At 48.4% G+C, this 7491-nt stretch overlaps 1 pseudogene; it reads right to left on the bottom strand.

Annotated features, from left to right (window-relative positions):
- Positions 1-6016: 6016 nt before the first annotated feature.
- Positions 6017-6682, bottom strand: LOC119873756 (annotated as a pseudogene).
- Between the last annotated feature and the right edge of the window lie 809 nt (positions 6683-7491).

Here is a 7491-nt window from a genome sequence, read left to right as displayed (position 1 = left end):
GTACAGCAATATGAAAGTCAAAAGAAGCTAAGAAGATCCCAAGTCTTTTCTTGATCAAACACGTAAAGCCAAAAGAACTAAATTCATTTGCCCATCGATTACACTGTGGAGACTGCAGTTCCAGAGGGAAAGTTTCTGGAAATCAAGGAATGATGACAGGCTCCCTGCCATGCCCGTGCGTGCACACACACACACTGATTCTAATGCGGCTCAGCCACTGAATGGCAGAAATGATCTTGGGCAATTTATGTCCCATCCCGGAGCTTTAGCTTCCTGGGGACAGGAGGGGGATCAGAGCCGACCCGGAGATCACGGAGTTGTCGTTAATCAGACTAACCGAGTGAAGCCGGGAAGCCCCTGGAGCCCGCCTGGCACCCATTAGGAGCTGAGGAAGTACCACCCGTCGGCCTTGAGTCCTCACTCTGGCCCCAGAGCATCCGCGGCGTCTTCAACTCCGCTGCGGGGTTATCCATTGCCGCCACCAGCCCTCCCCTCCTGCCCCCACCCCCCACCCCCGTCTAGTTAAGGGCCGTGTTGTTTTCTCCCCAGACAACATCTGCCTCCTTTGGGATCATTCCCGTTACAAGTAGGACTGGTTTTAAAGGTTTATTACTAATGACCGGGGCCCCAAAACAACCCCGTTTACTAATGGACTGGGCCTTAGAGGGCAGTGTTTGGGGCCCAGCCCCAATCTTCTGGTTTTCTCCGGCAGGGACCCCAGTGACCGTGCGGGGCTTGGCTGCCTCATCTCTGCACCGTGGGCCACGATCCCTGCCTTCCCCCTGGTGGGGCCAACAGCGGCCGACCTTCTCCCCCCTCGGAGGTCATGGCGCTCGCTCTCTGAATCACTCAGCTACAACTTCTCGACACTTCGGTTGACCCTTTATGACCAAGGTGCGTGCTGGCCGGGAGGCCGTGTGCCTCTGCCCTGCGGAGCACCCCGGCTGTGGTCGGCGGGAGGCCCTTCGGTCTCCGGGAGGGTTTAAGTGATGCTGCGCTCAGACCCTGGGGAGCGAGCGCCGGTGAAGTTCCTACTGGGGGGCTGGGACCAAAGGACAGCTGCTCAGCGCCCCCTGAGTGACACGGTGACCCTCTCCCGTTCATCAGACACGATGTCAAGAAGGACAGAACAGTCCAGGATCAGGGGGTGGGGGGGGTCCGTCCAGGTGAACCGGTGGAAGCAGACGGACACTTTGCTCCTTGCACAGCCTCACCCCCACACTGGAAGGTGGGAATTATCTCCTCTGTATAAACGGGGTACCCAAGCCGATGGGTTGTGCATGGCACACTTTTTTCGTGGTTGACCTGCCACCCACGGCACCAGGAACTTGTGCCACCCCCCGCCCAGTGGGACTGTCGGGGCTCTCTTCACAGAGCTGCAGCAAACACAGTCCTGAGCGACCCTGGCTCCAAGGGCAGCCTCGCCTCCGGCCACAAATAAGCTGTTGCTTCTTCATTTTGCTCACAGGCTGCGTTCCCCTGGGCCAATGGTTCCTTTTTCTCTTGGCAAGGTGGGAGGTGGGTGTGACATTTTCAGCTGCTATTTCCACGCATCTTAGTCACCGTGGGCAGCTCACAAGCCAGCAAAAGCCTTCCCACGGCCTGGTGCCGCCTCTGACAAGCACTTGTCCCCCATCCAGGGCCCCAAGAGGACAGGGGCTGTAACAGCCCTTCCCAATGTCAAGAAAGACAAACCCAGGCTCAGTGACCAAAGCTCAGCCCGATAGAGACACCTGGCCTCTTCTGAGATCCATTATCAGCTCCTTCCCTCTTCTGGAACATTTTCTAGAACCGGAAATAGCAAAGACCGGATCCTGCATATTCAAAATAGATGCCCAGAACCCAAACCCTGAGGTTTGTGCCTAAAGCCTGTGACAGTCCCCTCAGGCTCCTACTCTAAGGCATTGATTTTTATTTTGGATACAATTTAACAGCCTTGATCTTCTCACTAGGCCAGATTCAAAGCAAGGAATTCCTTTTTGCACCCCTGCTGGGGAAGAGATTAAAGCATGAGGTGGCAATTACACTAGATGCATCTTAAGGTACCTTCCAACCCCAGTATCACACATTTCCATGATCCTCAGCATAAATCATTATGAAATAAATTTATATAATGGACACAGTTTTGTAGTTCACTTCTCAGCACCAAGCAAAGCAAACACACAAATACATACATATTTTATTTCGGGAGCTTATGAGCTCCCTCACCTTCTTTCATTCCACTCTTTTTTCTTTCTTTCTTTTTTTTTTTTTTTTTGTCTTTTTTTGGGGAAAACAGTTCAGTTCTAGGAAGGAAGCCCCGGAATCAGGTGCCAAGCCTGGTATTAACAGTGTGACTTGGGATGTGTCATTTCACCCCTCTGGGCTTGTCTGCTTTTTTGTGAAATAGAGATCCACGTGCTCACCAACATTTATTGAGCAACGACTGTGTGCCAGGAGCCCCTCTAGGTGCTGAGGAATCCGCGAGAAGTGGCTCGATGGGGTTTGGCCGCATCCTGAAGAGCATGGGCCATGGAGAGGACGCAGGGTGAGTGAGCCGATCTCAGATAATAGCGTGTGTCATGAAGGGGATAAGCAGGCAGGTCAGTGGGGAGGGAGCTACCTTAGATGTCACTGTCAGGCAGGGGGGGCCACTTGGAACTGTCCGAATGGTCAACAGGCGTCCGCTGCAAGGAGAGTGCAAAGCCCACACTCCAAGCAGTTGATCAGTAGGCGGAGTGTGAGTGTAGGGTGTTGGAGGAAGAAAAGGGAGTGGAGGGGGTCCCCAAAAAAGCCTCCCACTTCGTATGGGGTCCCCAGTGAAGGAATGAGCCAGAACGACTTCCAGGACACACGTTATTCAGCAGCTCAGCGGTGTTTTCAAGGACCCAGGCTCTTTCCCATGCTTTGCTCTGCCATCCAATGTGCCATTCATGCATTCATACATTCATTCATTCAATAAATATACATTGAGGCCCTATGGGGATAGAACAAACTGCTCAGACATACACATCTCACTCCTGTGAGGAGAGCTGGTCGGAAACAAGTAACGAAATGCAGATTGTGTCAGGTGAGATGTGTGCTTTGAAGAACAATGAAGGCAGGAAGGGTGTTCAAGGTGATGGGGGGTGGGTGGGGGAGGGAGCTGGTGTTTAGAGCGATCATGAGCCAGCTCACCGTCTTGGGATCCCTGAGCAGGGGCCCGAAAGGGGAAGGACCCATGAAGGTGGTCAGGGTGGTTGTTCCAGGCCAAGGGAACAGCTCTGGGATGTTGGAGAATCCCACACACCAGTGTGGCTGGAATTTGGGAAGCATCTCTTCCAAAAGGCAGTTCCCCAAGGGGAAAAGGGACCATCTGTTTTCCTTTCTATTTGAGTGTCTTAGCTCAGGCTGTGCTAACAAAATACCACAGACTGGGGGGCTGAAGCCACAGATGTTTATTTTCTCCATTTCTGGGGCCTGAGAGTCAGAGAGCAGGGCGCCGGCATCCCCTCTGATGCCTGTGATGTCACTTTGTCTGGCTCCTGGTGGGCCTCCAATCCCACATGCCACAACCTTTATACCTCCCAGGTATTTCATACACTCTTCTCTCGTGTTTTCCATTCTCTTTTCTCTCTCTGGATATTTTATGCAAACATGTCTTCCAGCTCATTTACCTTCTACTACCAACAAGTAGCTATTAAACCCACCTACTGAGTTCTTAATTTTACTTATTGAGTTTTTCAATTCTAGAATTTTCGCTTGATTCATTTTTATAAATTCCTGTTCTCTGCTAAAAATACTCCACTGTTAGGGCACCTGGGTGGCTCAGTGGTTGAGCGTCTGCCTTTGGCTCAGGGTCTGATTCCGGGGTCCTGGGATCCAGTCCCACATCAGGCTCCCTGCATGGAGCCTGCTTCTTCCGCTGCCTGTGTCTCTGCCTCTCTCTCTGTGTCTCTCATGATTCAATAAATAAAATATTTTTTAAAATTCTCCACTGTCACCTCTGTCCTTGAACACATGGATAACTTTTATTGTGATTTTCATGTCTGACGACTCTAGTTTCTGGTCATCTGTGGGTCTGTTTCTACTGTCACTTTTTTCTTCTGCTCTTATTTCTTGATAGACCTGTTTTTGTTTTGTTTTGCTTTGCTTTGTTTTGTTTTACTGAATGCTATAACATTGTGTAAAAACTTTAGGGATTCTGGATAATGTTCATCTTCCTCCAGACAGAATTTGCTTTAGATTTTGGCAGGTGCTTAGAGAAGGAAGGAGTTGATTTGAGGCTGTATTTCCGTTTTTGTTAGTCTTGATCTATTTCAGGTTTACTCTTTCCTCAAGCAGAGCCCTGGAGGGTTGGTTCCCAGTAAAGAGTCTCAGTCATACATCAGACTGCTCCTCTCTGGAGGGTTCTGAACACCAATTCTTGTCTTTCACCACTGAGAACCTCCCAGAATGTCTGCTTACCTTCTCGGCAGTTGGCAGCCACTTTCTGCTCAGTTTCTCATCCTCTGAGCACAGGTGGCTTACATGTGAGTAAATCGCTTGAGGGGCATAGCTGCTGTGTGGAGTGTTGGACCTGTGTCTCTCTGCCTTTCTTCTTCCCTGAATCTTCAACCCTCAAGTCCTGATTGCCTCAGTAGCCCTGATTTTTTTTTTGTCTCCCCAGTTCTGTGAGAACTGACAGTGCTGTGAGCCATCGCTCTCTGTTGGCTTCTCAGCTTTTTGTTTCATGCTTCTTAGGAATCAGCAAATGTCTCGAGGGAAGGAGGTGTAGAACATGAGTCCCCCTCTCTCTGGGATCTTGATCCCTCATGTTACTCTTGCCTTCAAATATTATATTATTGTTATACTATATTCTTTGTATTATATTATCTCATATCCTTCATCCAGACATGAAAAGCTTAGGTGTGATGTGACTTCTGCAATCTCACCCCAGTGCATGCTGACTTGCAGTGTCCCTCTCTCCTCACCTAGCTGATGCCCCAGGCGCATGCCTCATGCTGAGCTCTACAATGGCTGGAGGAGCATCAGGAGCTCATGGGTACAGTGTGTGTAGCAAGGAAGGTAGGGACCTCGATCCATGCAATAGGATAAGATTGAATAACAAGTAAGTCAATTGGAGAAGGACAAACATTATATGGTCTCATTCATTTGGGGAATATAAAAAAGCAGGGCGCCGGGAGACAGAACATGAAAGACTCCTAACTCTGGGAAACGAACTAGGGGTGGTGGAAGGGGAGTGGGCGGGGGGTGGGTGACTGGGTGACAGGCACTGAGGTGGGCACTTGACGGGATGAGCCCTGGATGTTATTCTATATGTTGGCAAATTGAACACCAATAAAAAATAAATTTATAAAAATTTTAAAAAAAAGATTGAATAACAAAGCACATTGTCTCCCAGACCAAAAATACCTCCCAGCTTCCCAGTCCCCAAACTTCCATCTTTGGAATAGCTCTTTGGTCCCATTAAATTGCAAATGTCCTCCTGAAAGAAGCCACTAACTGTCATCAGTTTCTGGATGTGGTTTATTACCTCTTTTCAGCAAGACTGCTCACTTTGAAACTAGGTTTTCAAAAGGAAGGGCATGGAGGGGGAACACAGGCATGGGGTGCCATCATGAAGGGGGCAGTGCTGATGGGCTCAGGCCTTCAGCATTTCCCCGGAAACTTGCAGTAACCTCCTGAACGGACCCCTCATTTCTCCAGACTTCAGTCCCTCCTCAACTAACCTGTTTTCCAGGCTATGTCCAAATTATTCCAAAATGTAAATTTGTTCATTTTTTTGTTATTATAAAAATTAAGGCATGCTCATGAAATAGGGATACTATAAAGAGGAAATGATTCCAAATTCAACTACCTAGACTTCCAGGCTTTTTTTTTTTTAATGGTTCATCAAACTCTTTAATTTTACAATATGCCATAAACATTTTTCCATGCAATGGACAAAAATCTACTGAAACATCAAGGGCTGCAGTTGGGTAACAGAGAGTGATAGCTAAACCAAGATTAGCATAAGGTTAAAACACAGGGCCTGGGCAAATGCCTACAAAGGACACTACACAAAAGGAATGTCTTCAAAGCCCCTCTGTGGGGCCCTGCACCCACCCCTGAGTTCCCTTGGGCCCCTTGGGTGGAAGGGGTCCTGTAAACTTTTTTGCATCCAATAATCCCCCCACCTCAATTTCTGTCTGGTTTTCTTCACCGCACCCTCTACCCTGGCCATCTCATCAAATTCTCTTGTCATCTCCTCATTGCTCAAATGTATGTCGTGTATAGTCTCCTTATATTCCTTGAGGCATGGAGCCAGCCCCTTGTCGCTTTTTCTTTTGCCCTTCCTGGGTACATCATCCCCAGCTGGGGCACTTTCCTGCAGCCCTTGGTTCGATTGCTGGCTTTTCTTCTTTTGGCTTTCTGTCACTCTCTGGCTTTCCCTTGCTCTCCTCTGGCTTTCCATCCTTTGGCTTTGTCATACTCTCTGACTTTTCTTTATCTGTTAGTATTTCGAACTTTTCCTGGTCTTCCTCAGTACAAGCTACTTCTGGCTCTCCTGCATCCTGTGGCTGTTCTTTGTATTCCATCTTTCCTTGGTTCTCAGTCATTCCTTCATTTTCATTGCAGAGTTTTTCCATGTTGAGATTTCCCCTCCTTTTCCTGTCCTGCAGGGATTCTGAACAGATCCCTCCTCCTTTTCTAGCCTTGCAGAGTGCTGAGGACAGATATGTAGACCTGAAAGAACCTGGAGCAACAATTAAGAGCTCGCAAACTGCTCTGGATCTGACCTCAAGACGACTTCCAGATTTTTAAATGCTTGTTTATGCATATAGATATGAGGCCAGTTAGCTGTTGCCATAAAAGAACACTTTGCAGCAAACCATCCTAGAACGTAGTGGCCTTAAACAATGATCATTTATTTTATGATCTGTAGGCTGTCTAAGGTCTGTCAATCCAGGCTGTGCTCAGCCGGGTGGCTCTGCTGCTCTTGGCCGGGGAGTTTAGTTCGGCACCAAATGCGTCGCTCATCTTCCTCCTGAGACCAGTAGCTAGCCTGAGAATGTTCTTCCCTAGTGAGAGCTTGGGTGCCAGAGACCGAGTGGAGGCAGTGTCAGAAGTGGTTCACCATCTCCTCCATCACTTTCTGTGAGCAAAGTAAATCACACGGCCAAACCCAGCCCACAGACCCACAGGCTTGCCCCACCCACAGTAGGAGGGCATGGCAAAATTGCAAGGGTAAGGGCATGGATACAGAAGGGCATGGAACTGGACTGGTGATGCAATCTACCGCAGGTCTGCTTTATCTACCCCGCTGCACAAGCTGCACTGTTTTGTTTTGTTTTGTTTTTTCACTTAATAGATTGTAGACATCTTTCCAGGTCAAAAAATTTGCTCTATATCATTAGGTTTAATGATTGAAGAATGTTTCCATACATGGGTGTGCTTTAATTTATTTAATCACAGAGTTATATTTCCAAAATTCAATCCTGACCATTGAATTCTAACTTGTAACTTTTCAACATCCCTGTCTTAGTCCAG

The sequence above is a fragment of the Canis lupus genome, chromosome 10 (assembly GCF_011100685.1).
Source record: "Canis lupus familiaris isolate Mischka breed German Shepherd chromosome 10, alternate assembly UU_Cfam_GSD_1.0, whole genome shotgun sequence".
In the NCBI taxonomy this organism is placed as follows: domain Eukaryota; kingdom Metazoa; phylum Chordata; class Mammalia; order Carnivora; family Canidae; genus Canis; species Canis lupus.
This window is presented reverse-complemented; position numbering and strand designations above follow the sequence as displayed.